Source organism: Hemitrygon akajei, chromosome 32 (genome assembly GCF_048418815.1).
Source record: "Hemitrygon akajei chromosome 32, sHemAka1.3, whole genome shotgun sequence".
Classification (NCBI taxonomy): Eukaryota; Metazoa; Chordata; class Chondrichthyes; order Myliobatiformes; family Dasyatidae; genus Hemitrygon; species Hemitrygon akajei.
This window is the reverse complement of record NC_133155.1, coordinates 11015715-11043600: the sequence shown is the minus strand read 5'-3', so window position 1 is coordinate 11043600 and position 27886 is coordinate 11015715.

The window sequence follows — 27886 nt, the reverse complement described above, 5'->3', positions numbered from 1 at the left end:
TTTTCTCAGCAATTAGCAACAGTTAGTGTCCCTTTCCCTTGACCTGGGTTACCTTTATTTATATTTGCACCTATCACATCTGAGGTTACAAAACATAGCAATGATGGTGTGATAGAACCTTAGAGTTATATTGCATAGAAACAGGCTCTGTAGCCCACCCTGTCCATGCTGACCAAGTTGCCTACCAGAACTAATCCCATTTACCTGAATTTGGCCCTCAAGGTGGAGGAGCAACACCTTATATTCTAGCTGGCATGAACATTGATTTCTCCTTCTGGTAAAAAGAATTCTGCCCCCCCCCCCCCCCCCCCACCGCTACCACAATTCTCCATTCTGACCTTTTATGACCTTTACCTGTACTTACCTGCATCCCCCAGTGTCCCCTCCTCCTTCCTTTTCTCCTATGGTCCTCTCTCCTCTCCTGTTATATTCTTTCTTCTGCAGCCCCCTGACCTATCCGCACCCTCCTGGCTTCACCTATCACCTTCTAGCAAGCCTCCTTCCCCTCCCCTCCATCTTTTTATTCTGGTATCTTTCCCCTTCCTTCTCAGTTCTGAAGAAAGGCCTTGGCCCAAAACGTCAACTGTTTATTCATTTCCAGAGAAAGATGTTGCCAGACCTGCTGAGTTCCTCTGGCATTTTGTGTGTGTTGCCTGTCCAAATATCCTGTAAACTTTGTACTTGTAGCTGCATCTGCCACGTCTCTGGCAGCTGGTTTTACGTGCCCCTTGTTTGTGTGAAAATGTTTCCCCTCTGTCCCCTTTAAATCTCTCCCCATGTCCCCTTTAAATCTTTCCCCTCTGTTCCCTTTAAATCTTTCCCCTCTGTCCCCTTTAAATCTCTTGGCTCTGTCCCCTTTAAATCTCTCCCCATGTCTCCTTTAAATCTCTCCCCATGTCCACTTTAAATCTCTCCCCTCTGTTCCCTTCAATTCTTTCTGCTCTGTCCCTTTTAAACCTTTCCCTTTAGTCCCTTTTAAATCTTCCCCGTGTCCCCTTTAAATTTTCTCCCTCTCACCTTAGAGGGTGTGTATATATATACACACACAAACGCACCCTCTAATGCCCTCTATTTTAGACTCCTTTGCTCTGGGAAAAAAAGATAGTAACTATTTATCTCACCTGTGCCCCTTCATGAGTTTATAAACCTCTATGAGGTAACCTCAGGCTCCTATCTTCCAGAGTAAACATGGCCCAATCTATCTAGTCTCTCCTTATAAGTGAAGCCCTCCAGTCCTGGTAGCATCCTCGTGAACTTTTCCTGCACCCTTTCCAGATTAAGAGAAACTTCATTTAGCTGGGTGACCTGAACTACACACAATACTCTGAGTGTATGGTCTAATCAATATCTTGGACAGCTGTAACATGACATTCTTGTAGTCAGTGGCCGAACTGATTCATCCTATGTTGCCACTTCCAGGGAATTTTGTACTCTAGCCGTGGGCGTCTCAAAAGAGAGAGAGAAAAAAAAGTCTCCCTTCACTCTCCAGGGCTCTGACATTTACTGCGTAAGTTCTGCCTTGGCTTAAGGGCATCGTGGTTAGCACAATGCTTCGGAGTACGGATGACCTGGGTTCAACTCCTGCCACTGCCTGTAAGGAGCCTGAGCTTTCTCCCCGTGACTGCATGGGTTTCAGTCGGTGCTCCAGATCCCCCCCGCATTCCAAAGATGTACAGGATGCTAAGTTCATTGGTCCCACGATTAGGCTAGGATTAATTCGGGGATTGCTGCGTGGCGTGATGCAAATTTATTTATTTATAAATATATAAATAAATAAACTCACAAGAATGTACTTTAATGAGTTAAATTCCATCTGCCTTCCCTTGGCCCACTTTCTCAGTTGACCACCATCCTGTTGTGAACTTAGATAACTTCCTTCACTCTCCACTACATCATCAATTGAGGTGCCACTAACCATACCAACTACATTCTCATGATGAACTTGAATGGACTCAGCACCAATCCTGTCAGCACTCCGGTTGTTACAAGCTTCCAGTGTAATAAGTTATAATTTTCAACAAAAACGTGGACATTTGCTGAAGAATCAGGGTTGGCAGATTTGCTGTGTGCATGTTGATTTGTTGAGGAAGTTGTCTTGTTACTAATAGTGTTTGTTGCCTCTGTTGAGAATGATGCTATTGTAAGGGTAGTATTTTAATTCTCAACATAGACCAGTAACTATTTGCTTTTTATACTATTTATATTGCCTGTGCCCTAAGGAATTAAAACAAATGTTTATGTTGAGTCCAACCATAGAATAACATCTTAACTGAGACAAACCTCAGCATTCCCCCCCACACCTACTCCCTTGGCCTAACCTTTCCTCACATAGCGCTCTGCTACTGAATTGAAAATCTTGGGTTGCTAAAGACCAAAACTAAACAATTTTACAGTTCGTTATGAATCTCCTGGAAGCTGACAATCCTGTGACTGAACAGTAACTCTAGAATTTACACATGTTTATAAAGCAGAAAAAAAACCCCACTTTTCACCTAAAACCTAATGCTATAAATCTAGACATATGGTTTTAATTCAGTCATAGCACCTTGATTGTGTATTGATGTTCATTTTTACTCCAGTTTTGTTGAAGGTTATCAGCAAGGTCACACAACGTTATTTAGTAATATATTTTCTCCAAAGCGCACTGCCGCTAACGTACAATTGATGGGCGCGCACCTCCGCAACATCCGTCACAAGCGGGACATCCTGGTGGGCAGACATTTTAATTCTGATTCCCGTTCCCGTTCTGACTTGTTGATCCATAGCCTCCTCTTGTGCCAAGGTGATGCTCCTCAGCTGTGGTTCCTCCTGAGGGTGGTGGAGCCATACCTTACATTCCATCTGGGCACCCCCCAACCTGATGGTATGGATATCAATTTCTTCTTCTGGTGAACAAAACTCCCCCCCCCCCGCCATTCCCCACTCTGACCTTTAACTTTTTCTTATTGGCTGCCCCCACCCCTTCCCTTCTCCTGTTAACCACTCTCCTCTCCTATCAGATTCTTTCTTCTCCGGCCCTTGACCTTTCCCATCCCCCTGGCTTCACCAACCACCTTCCAGTTAGCCTCTTTCCCCTCTCTCCATCCTTTAATTCAGACATCTACCCCCTTCCCTTTCAGTCCTAAATAGGTCTCGGCCCGAAACATAGACTGTTTTCTCTTTTCCGTAGAGGCTGCCTGACTGGCTGAGTTCCTCCAGCATTTTGGGTGTGTGTGTTGGTTTGGATTTCCAGAATCTGCAGATTTTCTCGTGTTTGTGATGGTCAACTGTCTGATTAGGTTGTTAGTCATGTTTTTAATGTATTCAAACCTGCTAACATTATGTAAATATCAGTAATATCTTTCATTCTTGAGTTAGGTAAAAAGTGTAGGAAATTTGTATTCGGAAACCCTTTGTTTAGCTTTAAATGCTAACTATTCCAGTTTTTACAGAGAGGGTTGTTAAAAATAATTGTTTACAGAAGAGTTCTCTGTGTATCCCTGAATCTGGTGACAAAGTACGTAAGCTCCAAATTATTACGGGAGGTTTCTGTTAAATCCTTTCCCAAATTCAGAATTATTGGCCCTGACTGTGGACAGACCTCATATTCCTGATAATCTGGACTGTGTCTTTTTCTGGAGACAATTTAATTATGTGCTAATGAACCTTGAGATTGAAACAGAAATCTTAGATTGTACTCCACCCATTGGGGAGTAGATTCATGTGATTCTCTGCATCAAAACTGCTTTGATTCCTATAAAACAATTTCGTTCTCCTTTACACTTGTGTACTGATGAATGACAGCAACAATCTTGAATAGAATTCAGTTAAACAAGTGATATTTTGTTCAACAAGCTAAATCTTATATTCTTCAATTTCCTTGAAATCAAATAATGAAGATGATTCTTATAACCATATAACCATATAAAATTACAGCACAGAAACAGGCCATCTCGGCCCTTCTAGTCCATGCCGACCGCTTACTCTCACCTAGTCCCACCGACCTGCACTCAGCCCATAACCCTCCATTCCTTTCCTGTCCATATACCTATCCAAATTTTTTTTTAAATGACAAAATCGAACCTGCCTCTACCACTTCTACTGGATTCAGATTCAGATTCAGTTTATTGTCATTTAGAAACCACAAATGCAATGCAGTTAAAAAATGAGACAATGTTCCTTCAGAATGATATCACAAAAGCACATGACAAAACAGACTACACCAGAAGATCCACATAACGTTTGGCAATCCCCAATCCAGAGTCCGGAGAGGCTGCTGCATATTAATATCGCGCTACCATCTAGCGCGTTCCCCGGAAAGGAGCTCCAATCCCACCAGACAAAACAAGACCAAAAACTAAAGCTACAAGACCTGCACAAAACCACATAGTTACAACATATAGTTACAACAGTGCAAGCAATAGCATAGTTGATAAAAAAAAGACCATGGGTACAGTAAAAATAGCCCAAAAATGTTAAAAGACTATAAGTTCAAAAGAAACCACCACACAGTTTCCACAAGTCCTCAGGGTCCCGATAGACTTGTCATCCCACACATCTTGGTTACAATAGGATGGCAGAATTTTATCTCCGGCACTGGTCAAAGATTGATTAATTTCAACATACTTGAGTCTCAATAATACTACAGAATACAGCTGGTCGTGAAGACAGAAGTATACCCCTTAGTTTTAGTCAGTGATTCCCACAGGATAGCAGTATGATAGTCCGGTTCCCCATCTCAACTGACACAAAATTTAATTTAAAGCATTCAGTCTGTCATCTGCAGAACAGAAATGTTTGCTCCAAGTTACTCTATCAGTTATGATTATATACAAAATTCTAGTAATAGGACCATAGAACCATAGAACATTACAGCACAGAAAACAGGCCTTTTGGCCCTTCTTGGCTGTGCTGAAGCATTTTTTTGCCTAGTGCCACTGACCTGCACCTGGGCCATATCCCTCCAAACCCCTCTCATCCATGTACCTGTCCAAGTTTTTCTTAAATATTGAAACTCTTTAAACACTCATTTAAGATGGACTCCCATACATAACTTTTCATATGATACAGTTTTTGAAAAACACTGAGTTTAATGTGTTTAAGCACTGACGAATTTCTGTTGTAACTGCAGGGACAAAATGCATGTATCATCATGTTTCTGCTCTATAGGAACAGGTTTATAAATTCAATAAATGGACACCAATTGTAGTTTTTGTTCTGTCTTCCTGTTGATTGGGGAAGACATGTTTCCACTCCAGTTCTCTAGGTGCCAATAAGGCCACTTTATTTATTTGCAACAACACTATTTTTGAACAGATATTGCTTGCAATCAAATAAAGTAATGTCAAGTCATGAAAGTTACTTCAGTTGATGCAGCGGGGATTTGGACAAGAACTCAAGCATTCCAGCAGGTAAAACGTAATGACCGAAACTCCAGCAATTTGCAACGGATTGTAGTCCAGCATTTAACTCACTTGTTGGTCTGGAGTGTGAGTTGGACATCCAGAGAATAAGCAGACTATGTGGTCAGAGCTGAGGCTCCTGAGTGTGGTAGGGGCTAGGATCTGCTGGGCCATAGCCATGGTTATGCTCAGTAGCACCATGGGTCAGGAAATGGTGTTCGCAACAGGAGCCGGGATTTGGAACTCTTGTATAATTTTTGTTCCTTGAAAATCACTGGATTCACTAAAAAATCATTATACGAATATGTAACATGTAAAATAAAGTGAAATAAAAATGTGCTTGGGTACTATTAGATGTAACACCCTGTCGTCGATAAAGTTGTTAAAGAAAGTGCAAACAGAGGATTAACCAACAACTGCAAGAAGACTAAATGTATGGTTGTCACAAAGAAGAAAGGAATACTGAAAGTGGGCAATGAAACAGTTAGACAAACATGGGAGTTCAATTACTTAGGAGCATGATAACATCTAACGGTAGGGCTGATGTTGAAATTAGAAGGGATGGGATTGTTAAATGCATGTTTGAGCATTTGAGCAAGATACTAAAGGACAGCATAATTTCTCTGGCTACAAAACTCAGAGTGTTGTGGTGTTATGTTCATTCCACACTAACACACGGAAGCGAATGTTGGACAATATCAAAGCAAAATGAGGGAAGACTTGAAGCTGCAGAAATGTGGTTTTTGAGAAGAATGATGAAAATATCATGGAAAGACAGAGTATCAATTGAAGAAGTGTTACAAAAAACCAGAATAAGAAGAGAGCTGATATTATCAATCAGAAAATGGCAGCTGGAAATTTCTGGGACATGTGCTGAGGAACGAGAAGCTCGAACACCTTTTGGCGATGGGAAAAACTGATGGAAGGGAAAGTCACGGTCAACAATGCATGATATGCATGAGTTACTTCAAGGGATGGACAAGCAAAGGTTTTGAAGACCTTATGAATATGCAGAGATTTGGCATGTCAGAATCAGAATCAGAATCAGGTTTATTATCACCGGCATGTGACGTGAAATTTGTTAACTTAGCAGCAGCAGTTCAATGCGATACATACATTAGCTGAGAGAGAAAAAAATAGATAAAATATAACATAATAAATAAACAAGTAAATCATTACGTATATTTCTAAAAAAAAAAGTGCAAAAACAGGAACACCGTATATCAAAAACCTTGGCAAACTTCTATAGATGTGTGGTGGAAAGTGTGCTGACTGGCTGCATTATGGCCTGGCACAGGAACACCAATGCCTTTGAGCTGGAAATCCTCATGGATCTGGCCATTACATCACAGGTAAAATCCTCCCAACCACTGAGCACATCTACATGAAACATTGCCGTAGAAAAGCAGCATCCATCATCAAAGATCCTCACCACCCAGGCCATGCTCATTTCTCTCTGCTGCCATCAAAACGAAGGTACAAGAGCCCCAGGACTCACACCACCAGGTTCAAGAACATTTACAACCTCTCAACCATCAGGCTCTTGAACAAAAGGGGATAACTACACTCATTCATCTTGTTATTTTATGCTCGTTATTTATTGCTATTTAATTGTTTCTGTATTTGCATAGTTTGTTGTCCATTGATCCTGTTCAAATCTACTGTTCTATAGATTTGCAAGTATGCCCGCGGAAAAAGAATCTCAGGTGTTGTATTTGGTGATATGAATGCACTCTGATAATAAATTTTACTTTGACTTTACTTCGGAACTTTTCAGATTAAAGACAGATGGAAGACCATGATCACCCACATCATGCGACACGGCACATAACGATGATAATGATCAAAGGTTCAAAGTTTCACTTATTATCAATGCAGGTATGCAGAATGCAACTCTGAGATTTGTCTTCTCCAGATAGCCATGAAATACAGAAAAAATAAATGTGGATGTCATTGAAAGAAAAGACATCAAGGCCCCCCTGCACAGAACGAAAAGGAAGCTCCTCCCTTGCACAAACACTGAACAGATCGCCCACCTGGAAAACGATAGCTAGAAGACCAGACCCCAAACCCCTCCCTCGCAATAAAAACCTGACTTATCACCCACAGGGAAAAAAAACAGTGACAACAACATCAAAACCCCAAACCCCCTCGTGATGATGATGATGATAATGAACAGCCAGTATTTTGGAAAATCTACTCATTCAGCTCTGCCAAAGCCCTAAGTGTGCCAGAGTATTGGAGTTTTACTGTTGTAGGGGTTAACAGCCAAAAATTAAGATAAAGAAATATAAACATCCAATTCAAATTCATCATTATTAAGGAAATGAAGTGAAGTCAGAAATGTCAGGATGTGAAAATGCTGCAAGTGGATTATTTGGGTGAGAATATCACTGCCAACTAGGCAGTATCTGGAAGTCATGGCTGTGATTATGACCAAGGCAAATCCCATGCTAAAGAGCCATTGATCCAGTATATTAACTCTGCTTCTCTCTCCAGGGATGCTGCTTGACTTGCAGAGTATTTCCAGCATTTTCAGTTTTATTGAATGTTCGATGCTTACCCTACATCTCAAAGGGATAAGACTACCTTTGATGTTGAAATGGAAACCACCATTATTAAAGCTGGAAGGTTTTATGTCAAAACGGGATTGCTGTCAAATGCTTTATTTTGATTCCAAGTTGTGTTCCTTTTTCACGCTGCCCCCTTCTATCCCAGATGAATTAAAATAATCTGAAGGCTGTGCAATCGATCAAAAGTTTGGCAGTCAAAGTGCTGCTGGAACATGCACAGCAGGCACTTTGTTCAGGCTTGTGGCACTGTGGAGGGTCCATTTCCAGTGTCTGCCTTTCTAACCCAACCCTCTGTTGGGTTGTGAGATGGACTAAATGCCAGCATTCATTCTCAGATCTTTTTAAGTGCCTTAGAGCAGAATCCAAGAGATGAACGTGACAGATTTTAGATCTTGAATGGAGCAGTTATTGTAAAGTGCCTCACTTTCTTTCAATTACTTCTATCTTTGATTGGGGTCAGAGAAGTGGTGTGTGTGTATGTGTGTGTGTGAGAGAGAGAGAGAGAGGGAGAAAGAGAGAGAGAGAGAGAGAAAGTGAGTGAATGGCAGGGGATGGATATAGAGTGAGTGTGCCGCTGAGTGACGAGAACCTTGTGTTTACTTCGGACTCCTTCAATGTTAGTCTTTTTGTGTGTGAGGGAGTGCGGGAGCATACGGGAACATTGGACGTGAGGAAATACTGAATGAAAGCACTGTGTGTGAGAACTGAGAGCAGCATGAGAGAGTGATAGTGTGTTTGCATGTGTGCGTGTTTACTGCCAAAGAATTCTGTCACCTGGTGTTGTCTTTCCTGGCGCCATGTGTATGAAGATCAACGTTCCCTGAAGCACAATGTAGTTACATAATTTTCACTCTGTATTCCTGCCACACTGGAAGTTTCACTTGGTGCTTTTGTCACAAATATTGCTTGTGCAGACATCCTATTTTTGATGTCCAATGTGTACTCTTTTCAAGAGTTCTCATTTAGAATTGGGTTCAGGTTCATCTGGTTGGTACCTCAAGATGTCCCTTTCAGACTCTGCCTTTGTGCAGTGGGCCATTGGGAGCAATGAGATCACATCCCAACCACATTTTCAAACCGGCTCTGCAGGTTTAAAGGGTGTCTCTGCGACTAGATGCCACCTCAGCACAAAGGGTGAGACTTGGGTAGATCCTGTTCAAATATTTGCCTGCAACTTTCCTTCAGACCTTGTCAGAGATATGTGGTGGAGAGTGTACTGACTGGTTACATCATGGCCTAGTATGGAAGCACCAATGCCCTTGAATGGAAAAGTATGCAAAAAGTAGTGAATATGGCCCAGTCCATCACTGGTGAAGCCCTCCCCACCACTGAGCACATCTACCTGCAGTGTTGCCGTAGGAAAGCAGTATCCATCATCAAGGAGTCCCATCACCCAAGTCATGCTCTCTTCTCGCTGCTGTCATCAGGAAGGAGGCGCGGGAACCGTAAGTCCCACACCACCAGATTCACGAACAGTTGTTACCCCTCAACCATCAGGCTCCTGAACTATTGAGAATAACTTCACTCACCCCAACACTGAGCCGATTTCACACACTATGGACTCACTTTTGAGGACTCTACAACTCATGTTATCAATGTTTAATATTTATTTTTATTATTATTTTGTTTTTTAAGTTTTTTTTATATTTACACAAATTTTTGTCTTTTGCATGTTGGTTGTTGGCTCATCTTTGTTGTACGTAGTTTTTCTTTAATTCTACTGTTCTTCTTTGTATTTACTGTGAATGTCAGCAAGAATATGAATCTGAGGGTGGTATATAGTGACATATACTGTACGTACTTTGGTAATAGATTTACTTTGAACTTTGAAGACCCCAACCCCTATCCAAGTATCTGTCATTCTGCCAGACGTACTTGATGCCTCAAGTCAATAGTCCTACCCGTATTTGTGACAGGCCACCCAACTCAATTATTATCAGCCACCTGAGATCTCTAATCTCTCATAATCACACAACATGGTCCACTGCAACACTGATATCTGTTTGCAATGTCTCAACACACCAGTCGCCTAACTTCTAATTGGTGGCTTCAGGCCCCAATACGATTTGCTGCCACTGATCAACCCTTGTCATTCTCCACTTTGTGAATCTCAACAACCATCACACCCACCCCCCCCCCCCAAATTTGGTCTGTAGACCTTCCCCCTCTCACCTTGTGACTCCTGAAGCTACCTCTGAAAGCCTTACTACCTGGTAGAATTTACACTTTTAACACTGGAGCACCAAGTGATGAAAAGGCCTTTCCTAGTCAAAGACTGATTCAGTAATGTCCAGACCTTAGTCTGTAGGAAGGTAGGCACTGACCATCATGGTCCTATCTCCAACTTGCATCACCACAAGTGGTGAGAAACTCTAGAGTTTCAGTATGTACATGTATGAGTGTGTTGTGTATACGTGGGTCTGAGATACAGTAGAGTGTGAACCGCTTTCTTTGCAGAGAAATTGCAAATACACTTCCTCAGTTTGCATAACTTTTCATTTATGGATCTGTGTAATGATGGACCAGAATGTATTTTATGATTGGACATTACAGGTAGCAATCCTGACCTGAATGCCCCAAGCAGATTAAACTTTAACTTTAATCTACAGTTGTCAGTACTGTGTTAAGAAGCGCTAAAACACAGGTTGGAGGCAGTATTATTAGCCTTTCCAGGCTTCACCTGATACCTTGTCCAACGTTCCCTTTAATTTCTTTTACTGTTGAGCAGACCAATCATTGCTCTGAGCAGGAAATTTTTACATGGCCTGAGAAAACTACGCAGCACTTTAAATGTTTTATTTTTGTAATATGCACATCAAACAAACACAAATCACAACCCACAACACAAGTAAACAATGTCAAGCAGTCAAATCAACAGACAGGCAGAATGGCAAAAATAAAATGTTTTGGCTGGACGGTGTTGACGTTCAGCCAGCCAGCAGTTTACTAACAATGAGTTACTGACTTCCATTCTGTGTTTATTGTTACAATTTCTAAGTGTTGTAACATGAAACGCTCACAATATAAATAGGTTGAAGCTCTAAAATGTTTTAAAGTAAAGGTTGTGGTACATTTATTGCTTAAAGAAATTAAGGATGACTGTATATTCATTAACAGAAAGTATTTCACAATTATATGAACATAGATTTCAAAATTATACTGCCATAATTTGAAAAATATATTAACATGATATAAAAGAAAATCCCAGCTGCAAAGCAAGGAAGGCTGTGTGTGCAAGAACATTTCAGTTATTGTGCAGTGGTGCACCTGTGCAGCTTCGGGGGAACAGTGCTTGTGAAATAGCCACACAATCACATCGCAGTTCCATTTTTAATCTGGATATCTCATCTCAGGTCATGATGCTTTCTGTGTAGCAGTAAATCCATTCTCGATTTTCGTCAGCAGGCATTACATTCTGGCAGACGGTAGTAGTCTTTAGTGATACTCCCGCTGCAAAAGTACTAGCTGATACGCACTTGCAGAAGTAATCAGAAGGTTATCCTGTGCAAATTTATTATTCTGTTGCTTGCTGAATGCACAATCATGCTCTAGGGTTTTCAGACCATATTTATGCAATTTTGCATAGTCAGTCTTCAACTGCATGTCATATGTCAGTCTTCCTCCAGTTATGAAAGATCTGTGCAACATGCACAGATCTCCATTTTCTGCCAAATAACCACTAGTTAAATTTTAATGTTAGCACAGAGTTGCCTGACTTACTGGTTCATTACTCTCATGCAAAATTGGAAAAAGAAGTTACAATAATTCCCAGATGGTGAAATTGGTTTCATGAACTTTTTAAACTTGGCCGCTACTATACCTCAGCTGGTATGTGTTCGAGCTGGATGAAGTCACGTTACTAAGATTGTCTCGTTCCCCTTGCTTAACTGCACTTCAGTTGACCTCACACCTAAAGCTTGCATGTGGATTGATGAGAAGTCAAAATATTTTGCATCAGTGCACATTCATAAGCAGCATTCACCTATAAGAGTTTGCAATTATGTTGTGTTAGCAATATTAGAACTACTGTTTCTTTCTCACATTAACCTCCCCCCTTCCACCCCCAAAATAACTCAGCAATGAATACAATATTCAATACATTGCATTAGCATGAAAACAGAAGGAACTTTGGTTCAGGGTTCAGATTTGTTGGGTAGTGTTGATAAGTGCAACTAGATTTGGAAATACCAAGTTAAATAAGGGACAGCGTCAGACTAACACAGAAGCTTAGAGCTACCACAATGTTTAATCCTGATAACTCAAGGAACAAACATTTGATAACTCAGACAAACTTACATTCACCGTATTTATAGAGTACAGGATTCAGTCCTTCTGCTCACCATGTTCATGCAGATTATTTTTTGTCCTTCCACATTAATCCCATTTTCCCACACTGGCAATGCCTTGCCTATTTAAGTTCATGTCTAAATAAACAATACAATTATATCTGACCTCACCATTTCCTCTAGTTGCACGTTCCAGATAGCACATAGACTGTGTAACAAAAAAAACTTTCCTCTCAACTTCACATCTAAAATCTCCCAATCCAGGCAACGTCCTGGTGGACCTCCCATGCATTCCCACCAGCACAATCACATCCTTCCTGTGGTGTGGTGACCAGCACTCCACACAATTCTTCAACAGCAGTCTGACTAATCCTTTATAAAGTTGTAACTGATCTCGATCCAATTTATGCCCTGGCCTATAAAGGTAAGAATGTATTTTGCCTTTTTCATTTATCTGTGATGTCATATTCAAGGAACAATGGACATGGATCCCTAGGTCCTTCTGTTCATTTATGTTCATTATAACCCTACCATATACTGTATATGTCCTAACCTTACTTGACTTCCAAAAATGCCATTTAAAACTTGTCAGGATTAAATTCTATCTGCCTGTGCTCAGCTTAATTTTCCATCTGAGCTGGATGCTGATGTAGGCTTAGACCTTGCTCACTGTTCAGAAGTTCTGTGTCCAGCAGACTTACTAATCACACCTCCTACATTCACATATATATAAAAAACTGAGTGTTGGGGTGGAGATATGTCTCTCCCAAAGGAGGGGTGAGGCACTCCTTCCTTCTGCAAGCCTGCAGGTGACCATTGGGCAATGTGTAGTGTCTCCTTAGCCCTCGACCAGGGCCGTGTGAACCCACAGGAGCAGGTGATGGATGGTCGTATGAGCAGCTGGTGCAGATAATAAGACTTGGGTTTGCAACCATTGACACCAGGGGGACAATCTCTAAAGAGTATGATAATGACTGGTGTCACCCATCTTGCAAAGACACTGCGTAGAAGACGATGGCAAACCGCTTCTGTAGAAAAATGTGCCAAGAAGATCATGGTCATTGATAGACCTTGATCGCCCTTGTCATACAACACGGCACATAATACAGAATCATGAAGAAGGGTCTCGGCCCGAAACATCGACGGTTTACTCTTTTCATCTGATGCTGACTGACCTGCTCAGTTCTTTCAGAATTTTGTGTGTGTTGCTTTGGATTTCCAGCAGTAATGATTGTGATGATGATATATAAACAAAGTTTCCCAACACCTATCTCTACTGTATACCAGTGGTTTACAATTGGATAAACATCTGCTTGCTGTCTCCTTTTGGATCCAATTGGCCAGCTTGCCTTGTACTCAAGTAAGGGGTGGAATCATCCTCATTACACTCCTTACTGAAGAGCTGCTAGTCAACTTGAAACTAGAGCCTTATGTTGGGATTCTGAAATAATAGAGAATGGCTGCACTCAGATTGTGCAACTGAAGGTAACAAGCCAGGCCACTATTGAAATATAGTCTCACTGAGATATAATCATGATTGATAAATAGACTTTGGTTGATAGCAGGAGTAGTGGAGGAACCAGGATGAATGGCTTCTGTAACAACACAATGCTTTAACAAAGGAGTGAAAATTAGAATGGGAAACTGTCAGTGGTGCTTCGAGAATGGAGAGTCTAAACTGCAGGGATTCCCAACCTGGGCACTATGGATCCCTCGGACGGTGGTAGAGCTTCACGGCACAAAAAAGGTAGGGGACGCCTGATCTAATGATTTACAATGTTGCAAGTGAATCTATTGGATCAGCTAATTATTCAGTGAGTGGGTGAGCCACGCGCATCAGGATGGTCCTTGATTTGTTCCCCAGTCTGTTGTGAGTAAACTGATTCCAGCTGTGCATTGGTTCTGTTAATGTTCCTCTATTTGGCAAGGAAAACAGTAGGGTTATCTAATCCTGTGTGCATTCTTGGCGAGACTACATCTGAGTGAAGGTCAGGCACGATTAGAATCCAAGGGAACCAGTTTGGTGGGACAGGCTTGTCTGTGGTGCTGTCAAAATTCAGAATAACCTTCAAAGTTCTGAAGAGAGCTTTTGCGACAGAATTCCAGTGAGGAATGAGTGCTTTCATGAGAAGAGCAGGGTAATTAATCATAAAGCTAGAAATGGAGAAGGAGTATGTACCTATATTTAAATATTAGCATGTAAACAATGGTATTAAGACGTGTCCCATACCAAGGAATTTAATGTTAAACCTTGCAGGATTTCTAGTTTGATGCCAAAACTGTTGCATAAAAATTAGGCATAGGATAGTGTTTAATCTGATAGAAACAGAATAATCATGTTGAATGTGATGCACATATTGCAACAATTATTTCAACCATTGCCTATTTTCAGAGGAAGGTCTAGTGTTTGCTCAGAAGCCTGTTTTTCTCCCTGGTCAATGGCAGAGCAATGAGAAGATTTTATTTCAGTTAGCAATGGGGAGACTCTTGAGTTTTATTTGTTATTTGTTTAGCGATACAGCAGGGGGAGGGGGTACACCCTTCAGAACCTTCGAACCACACTGCACCAGCAAACCCAACAGACTCGATTATCCCTAACTTAATCACAGGACAATTTACAATGGCCACTTAACCTACCCGGTAAGTCTTTAGGGAGTGGGAGGAGGAATCAACAGCACCCGGGGAAAACCCATGGATTCCAGGGGAAGGACATACAGAGACTCCTTACAGAATGGTGCTGGAATTGAACTCCATTCCCTAGAATGTCTTGAGCTGTAGTAGTGTTGTGCTAACCGCTACACTACTGCGGCTCCCTGCCCTGTACTGCATTCAGAGGCATTTGCTTTAACACTACCATGCTGTGTGCTCCTAATAGATCTAGCTAGGTATGCTTTTAGTTATTGAGGTGACAACTAATTCAGGTGTTGGAGGATCCTGATAAGTTGAACAAAACTTAGTTAAGTTCACACAAGAGAAATTGCATTTATTTATTTGTTGAACTATAGTGTGGAGTCGGCCATTCTGGCCCTTCCAGCCCTTCGAGCCCCTTCACCCAACAATTCCCCCATTTTAATCCTAGCCTAATCATGGAACAACTTACAATGACAAATTAACCTACTAACCGGTATGTCTTTGGACTGAGGGAGGAAACCGGAGCACCCCGAGGAAAACCACATGGTCACGGGGAGAACGTACAAACTCCTTACAGGCGGGTTTATCATCACTCATCCCTGTCATGAATTTTTTTTTCTGGCAGCAATACAGTGTAATGCATGAAATTACTACAGTACTGTGCAAAAGTCTCAGGCACCCTAGCTATATATACATGTACCTAAGATATTTGCACAGTACTGCATAAAGGACATTTTTGTATCAGATTTCTTTTGGGAATGTGCATGTGTGTGTTGCATTGTATCACATTTTCTCATAAGTGATGCCATTAGTAAACAGTGAGGGAGACATCTCTCACAGTATCAGGCTTTATCAATATAGTGTTGGTGTTCTAATACTCCCATCAGGAATAGTAATTCAAACACCTTCAATTTATAAACATTTTCCTAATGAACCAAATTATTAGCATTCAATGCTTCCTATGTATATCTAAACATTCCCATACAGAAAAAAATTGTACATTTCAACTTTTGCCTCAGTGAAAGTGCTCTTACTTCTAGTTCTTCAGTTTTCTTCATTATAGAACAAAAGATTAGAGGAGGTAGAGTGTATTTCCCAACAAAAAAGGAGAAACTTCTCCGAAAGTTTATAGCAACTTGCAATGATGTGCGTAATAAGCAGAGGTGGGATGGTAGTGTAGCGGTAGGCACAATACTAGTACAGCGGGAGTGAGCTGGGTTCACTTCCCTCCGCTGTCTGTAGTTGTTTGTACATTCTCCCTGTACTCACTTGGGTTTCCTCCAGATGCTCCGGTTCTCTCCCACGTCCTAAAGGTGTAAGGGCTAGTAGGTTAATTATTCACAAGGGTGCAGCTGGGCGGTGTGGGCTCATTGGGCTGGAAAGGTCTGTTAAACCGTGTCATAAGATAAATAAATAAAGTAAGATCAATCATAGTCACTGACCATGATTGACAGGGGAATTATCCAATCATCTCTACCTTTGCTGCTGTGGTGAAAACATACAAACTTTTTTTAAAGCTTTGCCGTGGGACTACTTTAGCAGACCAGTACCGCTCCTGTTCTGTAGCCCCAAGTTCAACTTTCATTTTAACTCAGTTTAGCAGCTCTGAACGGTTGCAAGAAAAGGACAAGGCCTCCTGTTCGATGACCAGGACATTACCTTGTGAGAAGATTGGAATTTGACCTACTCCTCCCAGTAGATGAAGGACAGTAAAGGGAAAAGTCAGAGTTGGTCACCAACAGAGAGAAAGCATTAAGATTTTAAAAAATAATATTTAGTGAGCTGATGCCAGCAAAATCGAATTTCACTCGGCAGGTGATAGATTTTGGGAGCAGTTGATGACAGCTGGGTCTGAACATGGGATTAATATTGCCAGACACACTTCATTCATGCATCATTTTGAAAGAGGATCTCACAAAACAGAACTCTATAGAATAATATAAGACTCATTTTCCTATATTATAGTTACTGTGTTCTCTAAGAGTTAAGCTATTTGGTACAATATTGAAAAGGGGCAGTACATGTCAGTGGGGCTTCAAAAGTCCAGCTGGTAACAGGAATCAGTATATTCAACAAGTCCTTTCTGCCCATAACTAAATAATTGAAATAACTATCAAATACGTAGTATCAAATGGACACAGGATATTGGATTACATTAAGAAGGGACATTTATTGCTGACCCCATTCTTAATTATAGTCTAATAATACAAATGAGAATTTCACACAGTCTTTATTTTTTTTCCCCTGGCCCAGTCTGGGTTTGGAAGAGATACAGAGCAACATTAGTAGCCCAAAGCAATTATTCTGAGTGAGACACTCAGACTGGCCAGTCTGCAATCTTCCGTTAAGTAATGGAGACATGCAGAGAGCAAAGCAACTTCAAGAGCAGAATTTCAGCGCCTCTTGCTTTATGCATGCACCTCATTGTAACACAGTAAACGTCTGGCTCCTGAGAACTTCATTATCATTAGGGTCAACTGTATTGGATTTTCTATAAATTTCTAATGTTGCAAATTACAGCAGCCTGTCTCTATAACACTCCCTTTGGGAGCCATATGAAGTAACGTTAAAGGGCGTAGAGAGAGGTTTTGTATATGTTTTCCTTATTAATTTGAGAACCAAAAGCAATTTAAAGTGTCTAAACAAAAGTATAGAAGGTGCTTATTGTTGGAGCAGTACACTGGACAAAGCTCAGTTCCATTTCTTCACGTATGTAAACACTGAGAAAGTCCACAACATGCTAGAAGTTGGTGCAGTGGAAACGGTTTCTCAAATTTTGTACTTTCCTAGTTTTATTTACTGGTCATTATCACATTTACAGCGGCCTCTTTTTCATGTGCGATTTTAATAGCTGATTTTTCAACATTATACCAGTGACTACACTTACAAGCTTTGTCATTGGGTGGCACAGTGGCACTGCTGGTAGAGCCGTTGTCTCACAGTGCCAGGGCCCCAGGTTCAATCCTGACCTCAGCCACTGTTAGTGTGGACTTTGCTCCTAATCTGTGATTGCTTGTGCTTCCTTCACGTGGGCCGGTTTCCTGCCACATTCCAAACCTGCGGGTTAGCTCGCTACTGTAAATTGCCACCAATGTGTAAGTGAGTGATCGAGCTGAGGGGGCAATTGATGGGAATGTGGGGAGAATAAAAATAAATGGGAATAATGTAAAATTAGTGTAAATGTATTTTGATGGTTGGTGTAGAATTGATAGGCCAAAGAACCTGTTTCCATACTATATCATTCTCTGATTCACGAGTGTTCTTTGAAGACAGGAATGTCACAATGCTAGTACAGATACTATTTTAATGCTTTGAATTCAAGGAGCCCATGAGTTTTCTATGTCTCTTGGTTTATGATTTTACATGCAATTCATAAAAATTATCCTGAGGTCAGCTTATCTCCAGACCTATTTCTGTTAATAGTTAAAGGCAATAGCACATTTAAAGGCAGTGATCTCTGGAACTTGATAGGCTGAAGTTCTCTGCAATTGATTGGTTGAGGTACATGGTAAAGTAATGAAGATATGCAGAGAGCAAAGCACCTTCACGAGCATAACATTATATTCACATGTATAAAAGCTCTTTAGTACTGTAGACAGAATATAAAGGTAGATAGGGTCGTAAAGAGAGCTTTTGGTACATTGGCCTTTATAAATCGAAGTAGTGAGCATAAGAGTTGGAATGTTATGGTGAGGTTGTATAAGACATTGATGAGGTTGAATTTGGAGTATTGTGTGCAGTTTTGGTCACCGAATTACAGGAAGGATATTAATAAGGTTGAAAGAGTGCAGAGGAGGTTTACAAGGATGTTGCCAGGACTTGAGAAACTGAGTTACAGAGAAAGGTTGAATAGGTTAGGACTTTATTTCCTGGAGCGTAGGAGAATGAGGGGTGATTTGATAGAGGTGTATAAAATTATGATGGGTATAGATAGAGTGAATGCAAGCAGGCTTTTTCCACTGAGGCTAGGCTAGAGGACATAGGTTAAGGGTGAAGGGGGACAAGTTTAAAGGGAACATTGTGGGGGGGGGGCTTCTTCACACAGAGAGTGGTGGGAGTGTGGAATGAGCTGCCAGATGAAGTGGTAAATGCGGGCTCACTTTTAACATTTAAGAAAAACTTGGACAGGTACATGGATGAGAGGGGTTTGGAGGGATATGGTCCAGGTGCAGGTCAGTGGGACTAGGCAGAAAAATGCATCAGCACAGCCAAAAAGGGCTGAAGGGCCTGTTTCTGTACTGTAATGTTCTATGGCTCTATGGTAGGTAGATTCCAGCATGCCTCTCAAAGTCCGATCCTACGTCCCCGCTGAGAGAGGTAGAAATGGAAAAGGCTGGCCAATAGGGACCTGGTGAAACTGCGCAGGCCAATCTCCCGTGCAGTGGATACAATGGATTGCGGAAAAATTGATCAACTCCACCGATACCATCAACTTTGAGACGATCGAGATGGGTGGTCAATGATGGTCTATGCTTTTCTGCCAGCTAAAGGCCCAAGAAGAAGATTCCAGCCTGGGGGACATTTTAGATCAGAGGTTCCCAACCTGGACCCTTTGCTTAATGGTATTGGACTATGGCATAAAAAAGGTTGGGAAACCTTGTTTTAGAGTTTTTTTTAGAAATACCTTAACATCTCATTTGTAAAATAATAGTTATGTTTTATGAGGGTCTATTGAACAATCTGAGAAATACAGTATTAGAAGAGCAAAAGATTTGTATAGCAAGAAATCAGAGTTTATTTCACAAAGAACAATTCAGGAAATATGTCATTTTGTATACATGAGGACATACAAAAGAGAGAATCACTTCTGTTTTATGGTTTGTGTTTTGCTATAACATTTATCTCTTCTTTAATCCTGCACCATTCATATTGTGGCTTTCTATGCCCAACAGGTATCCAAACTCGTTGTATTCAACAACCATGAGAAAGTTTGTGACTGCTCAGATTAAGTAAAGGTCATTGAAACTGAAATGAGTGTAACAGAGAATTGTGATATGTTCTACTTTGTTTAATTTGCTGGTTAGGGGAAAACCCATTACAGTCTCATATTGATCCAAGCCTTCTCTTTAAAGATAAAATCAAGGAATGTTAATCCTGACTGTGACGGATAACTTCCCACCCAGTTAAGATTGACATCACTTTATGTTGGGGGTTGCGGTTCAGTCTCTGCTGAAGCTGGAAATTACATTACAAACAAGCAAGTTTCAGTCAATGTAATACTTTTTTTTGGAAAGAAATAGACTAGGAGACTGTGATACACAAAAGAAAACAGTGCATATTAAATACATGGCAAACTTGATGTCAGCTTCATGCTGCCATTTGATGACACTGTTGTCTTTGAGTCAGAATAATTTGGATTTCAAGATTCAAGATTGTTTAATGGCAATTCCTGTACAGAGTATAAGGAGAACGAAATAATTGTTACTCTGGATCCGATGCAGCAAAAAAAAAGCACAAAAGATAAAGAACAGAAATAACAATAATTTAGAAAAAAACATGCACATGATAAATATAAAGCTACACACACAAAATGCTGGAGAAACTCAACAGGTCAGGCAACATCTCTGGAAATGAATGGACAATCAACGTTTCAGGCCGAGACCCTCCTTCAGGACTGGGAAGGAAGGGAGAAGATTCCAGAATAAAAATCTAGGTGACAGGTGAAGCCAGGTGGTAGGAAAGGTCACACCACCATTAGTAGAAGAAGTTCGGTTGATGTCAGCACACAAGCGTATTTAAAGGAGGAACTTCTTTGTCACAATATTAAGTGCTGTTCTGAGTAATCTAATAAGGATTGTTCTTTTCAAAGTAGCATCTATAGAATCTGAATACCACCGTTTCTAGAGGAGGAAGAAGAAATGGTGCTCAGAGCACAAATCTGACAGAGATCAAATCTGACTTGAGTAAACTATCAGAGGGCCAGGAGTTGATCTAATATGGGTTTATTATTTCTAAACTCCAAAGGAAACAAAGTTAGCTTGTCCAGAGTTGTGTACTCCATTGAATTGTGGCCTAAAATAGCATTCACCACCCTATGTACTGTATCTTATTGAACCTTAGAATGGACAGTGACCCGAAATAAGCAGACTTTTTGGACATCCAATCATGGGTCCCCTTAAAATTGCCAGGCCTGAAGTTTCGGCAAAGTACAATGGCTGACTGGCCGATGTCTGTTCCTGCATATTAGACACAACACTGATTACTGCCAAAACTTATTATTGTTGTCAAAAGTGCAATCTTCTGGAAGACTGAACTGAACCGTCACCTGTTAAATACTAACTTCGTACTTCTTCCTTCCCTTCCCCCCCCCCCCCCACCTCCTTACTCTAACTTCTCTCCTTCCTTTCCAGTTGTGATGTAGGGTCTTGGCCCGAAATGTTGACTGTATACTCTTTTCCATGGATGCTGCCTGGCCTGCTGAGTTCCTCCAGCATTTTGTGTTTGTAGCTAACCTCTTTCCCTCTGTTGGGTACGTCCAACATTTTGAGTTTTTATATGGAGAGTGACTTTACCTGAACTCATTCCTGAACAATATCTCCTCTTTCAAATAAAAAAAAATGGTCAAGATTCCATGCTTTTTAAAGGTAAAGAAAACCGGTAATATTGATGAAAATGAAATGTTTTCACATTCCTTTGCTGAAATTTTAAGATTAGCATGATTGAGCTGATCTGAAGGAAGTTGGAATTTGACTTAAAGGTGATGAAAATCCCAGAATTTCAGTTTCATAAAATAATTAAACTCATTGTTTGAGCAGAAGAGATTGCAGCAATGTAGATTTAAAAGAGATTATTTCAGTCTTCACACAGTTCCTGATCAAGAAATATTATAGTCATCTTTGTGCTCTTCAAGAGCAAGGAGCCAATGCTGATAACAACACTATTTTTATTATTATGGGGATTCATATAAAAGCAAGACATAATATCAATTAGTGTAAATCTTCCTCTATTATGGGTCACCAAAAGTTTCATTCAGATTGTAATCCATGGTGGTTACCACAAAACAAAAGAGTTGAATTTTACTATAATCCAATCACAAGCCACTGAGTTATTGACAACTTGTAGAGTTGACAGATGGAGTGAAACTTGTGAATTCCACAAAAGGTACAGGCAAATCCAAACGTTACAATGAATGTATAAAACTCAGATTATGCTGATTTGATTATCTGCTTTAAAAGAATAAATGATATGCTCAATAAAGTTCAAAGTTCAAAGTGCATTTATTACCAAAGTACGTACACCATGTACAACCTCGGGATTTGTCTTCTTGCAGGCAGCTGCACAAAAAAAAACACGTAACAAAGACCGTCACACATCCAATGTGCAAATAAAAGGCCAAATCGTGAAAATGATGAAAAGAAGTAACTAAGTAATACAGGGAACATGAACGGCAGATTCCGCAAAAGTGAGGCCACAGCCACAGTGCTCGTTCAGCTCTGTAGCTAGTCCAGGAGCCCAGTGGCTGCAGGCCACAGTCATAGAGCCAGTTCAGTGCTGAGGCGAGTAATGGTAATTCATAAAAGAATTCTTAGAACACATTTCAAAATGTCTCAAAGGAGATGATATGGTCAAGATCTCAAGGCAAATATCTTCTAAAATTCCTTTTGGAGCGTGTTCACTCAGACATGATATATTACATATTAAAGACGTTAGTTGTTATATTTTTGGTTAATCATCAGTAGAAATGGAGATGTAATGTCGTGGAAATGCTGCTATGAAATTGGTGCAATCACTATTACCTTGCAGAACTGCATCATACAGGTAATGAGATCAACTCTTTATGGAAATGCCATTTAATAAAAATATCATTCCCTTTTCTCAGTTCCTTCATCTCTGCTGCATCTGTTCCTAGGATGAGGATCTCATTTCCAGGACATTAGAGGATTCCAAAGAACAGAGTATCCCTTCCACAACCTTAGATGCTATCCACACTCGCATCTCTTCCATTTCCCGAAGGTCAGCCCTCACGCCATCTTCCTGCCACCTTCACGGGGATAGAGTTCCCCTTGTTCTCACCTACCACCCCATGAGCCTCCGCATCCGGCACATCATTCTCTGCGAATTCTGCTATCTTCCATGAAAACCTACCATGAAACAGATCTTTATCTGCCCCCAAACCCACTCTCTGCTTTCTGCAGGGTTTGCTTTCTCCATATTTCCCTTGTCTATTTGTCTCTCCCTGCTAATCCCCCCTCCTGGCACTTCAACCTGCAAGTGGAAGAAATGCTACACTTGCCCATTCATCTTCTCACTTCCATTCGGGGTCCCAAATAATCCTTCCAGGTGTGGCAAAAATTCACCCTGACAATCTGACGGGGTTTTCTACTCTATCTGGTAAACTTGATGTTTTGAGACCTGATGTAGATTGAGGGATTGCTTTGTCGAGCACCTTTGTACCATCTGCAGATTCCCAGTGGCCAATTATTTTAATTCCCATTCCAACATTTTGGTTCAGGGCCTCCTCTACTACCACAATGAGACCACCATCAGGTCTGTGTAGCTTCCAACCTGATGGCATGAACGTCAATTTCTCTAACCTCTGGTAATTTTCCCCCCTCTTCTTCCATTCCCCACTCTGACCCCTTCTCATCTCTTCTCCTCATTGGCCTTATCACTGCCCCGTGGTGACCCTCTTCCTTTCCTTTCTCGCATGGTCCTTTCTCATCTCCTATCACATTCTTTCTCCAGCCCTTTACATTTTCCATCTCAGCTTCTTCCTTCAGTCCCACTCCCCCACCCATCTGGCCTCACCTGTCACCTTCTAGCTTGTACTCTCTCCCCTCCTCCACCTCTTTATTCTGGCTTCTTCACCCTTCCTTTCCAGTCCTTATGAACAGTCTCAGTGGATACATTAGGTCCTTTTTAAAGACTCTCAGATTGGCATATGAAGCTTAGTAAAATAGAGGGCTATGCGGTGGGAAATTCTAGGCAGTTTCCAGAGTAGGTTATGTGATTGGCTCAGCATTGTGGGCCGAAAAGCCTGTAATGCGCTGTAGATTTATAGGTTCAATGTTCAAAATGTCAACTGTATATTCATTTCCAATGATGCTGCCTGACCTGCAGAGTTCCCCTGGCATTGATTGTGTGTTGTTAAAAAAAATTATGAATTATGCTTTGAGGTCTGTTATCGCAATGCTGCTCCTGGTAGAAATGAGTCATGTACTACATAATTGTATGAAAAAGAAAACTTTGAAGACAATTTTGGCGATGTGAGAGGCTCTAGTGACTGGTGAGACTGTTTCTAAATGGCAAACAAAGGCATGAATACCTCAATTCATGAACTAAGAGGTAACGTCTGAAAAGGGACTCGTAGTAAGCGGGTAGGAAGGCCACAAATGGTTTGTCCATGGTTCTTCTTTGTTTCGTGACTGCCTGTGAGGAAGACGAATTTCAGAGTTGTATACTGCAAGTATACCTTAATAATAAATGTACTTTGAATCTTTGAATCTAGGAAAACATGTTGCGATGCAAGAGCATTTAGCATTTATCTTGCATGACTCATCATTATCATTACGTGCCATGTCATATGATGTGGGCGATCATGGTCTCATGATCATGATTGTTCTTGACAAATTTTTCTACAGATGTGGTTTGCCATTGCCTTCTTCTGGGCAGTGTCTTTACAAGACGGGTGACCCCAGCCATTATCAATACTCTTCAGAGATTGTCTGCCTGGCGTCAGTGGTTGCAGGACGTGATGTGCACCAGCTACTCATACCTTCCACTGCCATGGCTTCACATAACCCTGATCAGCGGCTGAGCAGATGCTACACCTTGCCCAAGGATGACCTGCAGAGGGAAGGAGGTGCCTTCCAGCTCCTTTGATTGCGATGTGTCCCCACCATGTCATCAGTAGCAAATCAAAAAGAAAATCCTGATGAAGGGTCTCAGTCCAAAATGTCGACTGTTTACTGTTTTCCATAGATGTTGCCTGACCTGCTGAGTTCCTCCAGCATTTTGAGTGTGTTGCTTTGGAATTCCAGCATCTGCAGAATTTCTCATGTTAGTAAAAAAAAATCTAGGAAGTTTTTAATAAGTTTATGAGAAAGCATATTCTTACCATGATTATGCCACTTGAGCATAGAACTTAGAACAAATTAATTTACAGTAAACTCAAACATGCATAGGAGAATTTGTCTGTATCAGTTCATGGAGATACATTTTTGTTAAGGAGAAACTAGATCACTGACCAATTGCACCAATTACTGCAGTTCTAGAAATCATCCTAATCAGTACCCCAAACGTGGCCTAACTAATGTATTGTATCCCACAGTGAGCCCACCCCCCACATTCTGACTTCCTTTATATCATTTTTGTTATTTCTGTCTTTATACAATTTTCTGCCTGCATTCGCTCTGTTGAAGGTTTATATGTCTGCACCCTGAGACTGACTTACTCTCCATTCTGGTGAGATGTGCTTTATTCATGGATTACATAGTATATTTCCATTCTTTCTTTTTACTTAAAATAGGCAGCATCACCTTTCACCGCATTTAGCTACACCTGTCCATCTCGTGTCACCCTTGTGCTTCCTCATTACATATTACACTAAGTTGTCTATTTTTTAATAAAAAAACATGAACAACACGATTTAATAAGTAAACATATTTATGTCACAGATGGATAACCCCACAGCAGAACACACTGCTTCTGATATAAACAGGAAGAACAAGTTATCTTAAATTGTTGAATTATCAACTCTCAAAGCCTGCAAAGTTCCTTATTGGAGAATGAGATGAGGTTCCTCAAGTTTAATGCTGCCTGAATTAGAGCAGTGTAGGAGACCTTTGCTCAGGGATTCTGCAGTTTCCTCTTCATCACTTTAAATTATTTACTGTAATATTTTTTGCTTAAGAAGTACATCTAGACTTTGGGGTGGCAGGGTTGAGATACCTGTCCTGTTCTAAGCATCCCCTTCTGGTATCAGGAGTGCTTTGTGGTAACCTCGCCAATATTATTAATTCTGTATACCTTTTACTCATTTAGGGATTTTACTTACAATAAGTTGTCGTCTTTTTTATGGAATAAGATTGAGAAAACAACCAAAGTGTTCAAAATCTGCAGATGCTGGAGGTTCAAAGCAGCACACGCAAAATGCTGGCAGAACTCAGCAGCACCAGCTGCATCTATGGAAAAGAGTAAACAGACAACGTTTTGGGCCGAGACCCTTCATCAGGACCGATCAAAGTTCTTGGCCCGAAATGTCAACTGTTTACTCTTTTGCATAGATGCGGCCTTGGCCGGTTGGTGGCCTAGTGGTGTCCGCACCGAGCTTCGAGGAGAGTGGTCCCGGGTTCGAATCCAGTCGCTTCCGTGCACGCTTTCCAACCATATGCTGGGTTGAGCATCGAGTTAACAATTCGGCCTCGTACGAAAAGAAACTGAGAAACGGTAAAGAAATGGCAAGGTTGCCGCCCGATGTACCACAAGGCACAAAGAGAAACAAAAATAAAATAGATTTTACCTGGCTTGCTGAATTCTTCCAGCATTATATGTGTGTTGCCCCGAGCATAACCATGTGGATTGACTGACCACTGTAAATTGCCCCTAGTGCGTAGGTGAGTGGTAATTTACAGGGGGATTGGAAGGGATTGTTAGATAAACAAATTGGGATTAGAATAGGTTTAATGTAAATCAGTAATTGATTGTTGGCATTGCCTCAATAGGCCCAAGGGCCTGTTGTCTCTGTGACCATGACTATGGCAATCACTTACTTGTGACATTACATTTTTATGGCTTAATATTTCTATGATGTATGATTTTTGGTTTTTATTAAATTCATTGTATTTATTGGATAAAACTATTGAATGATCTCTGATTTCCTTTTATATTTTAATTCAGCTTTAACAGCCTTTCTTTATCTGTAAAATCCTTAATCATTTAAAACTGCAGTAAATCTCAGCTTTTGCAACGAGCAAGAACTGTGATCGAACTTCATATTCATGGCATCTGCAGGGATCAGGCTTTGCTTTTCGGCTGTTGTACGGGTGGGGCTTTGTTTATAGGGCAATTTTTGGGGTGGAGATTAGTTTCAGGGCAGTTATTGGGGTGTGTTGTTTTTATTGTAAATTCTTGCATTTTTTGTGGCTGCCTAGAATATTAGTTATGTAACGCTCCTTGATGTGATTGAAGATTGGGAGCTTACTAGTGATTCAGCAGCCTAGAAATTATTTTTTCAGCATTTCTTTCAAAGGTGAGATGTGCTTGAGCTGCTGCTCTATAAGGCAAGAGGGTACTGGCTCGTTTTCAGCATCAAAGCTCAGTCACCTGTGTTAATAGCCTAAGAACCCCAGCAAGCAATAGGGGCGCATGAGATGAAAGTACATTACTATATAGATGAAAATAACTAATTATGGGTTCTGTGCTTCATCTTGTATAACGTGCAAGGTTGACCTACTCTAACAACTGACACAACATGTGAGAAACATGCATGATTCCATATTTGGAATCAGGAAGAACTACATTTACAGATCTTCTCCACAACATACAGCTGGCTGAGGGCTTAACTCTTCCAGGTTCTAGCTAACAGAAGCTCTTGCATTCATTCTCAGGCTTACTGAGTCTTAGAAAAGTACAACACAAGAACAGGCCCTTTGTCCAAGCTAGTTTTTGCCAAAGCATTTAGCCAGCCTCGTCCCACTGACCTGCACCTGGACCATACCCCTCCATACCCTTGCCATCCATGTATCTATCCAAACTTCTCCTAACCGTTGAAATTGAGATTGCGCGCACCACTTCCGCTATATAGTCTGTATCTTTTAATTCAAGAAGAAATCTTTTTTGATGCTGTTGTTTCATGAATCTGAAGCACCGAATAATCAGAGGTCAGAGTTGCTTGTAAGATCTCTGAGGATAAGCCATGCGCTCCGAGGCGATGCACCTTTCTTGCTGCTGCCATCAGGTAGAAGGTACAAGAGCCTCAGGACTTGCACCACCAGTTTCAAGAGCAGTTATTACCCCACAATCATCAGGCTCTTGAACATAGGGGATAGCGACACTCATTTGCCCCATCCACTTG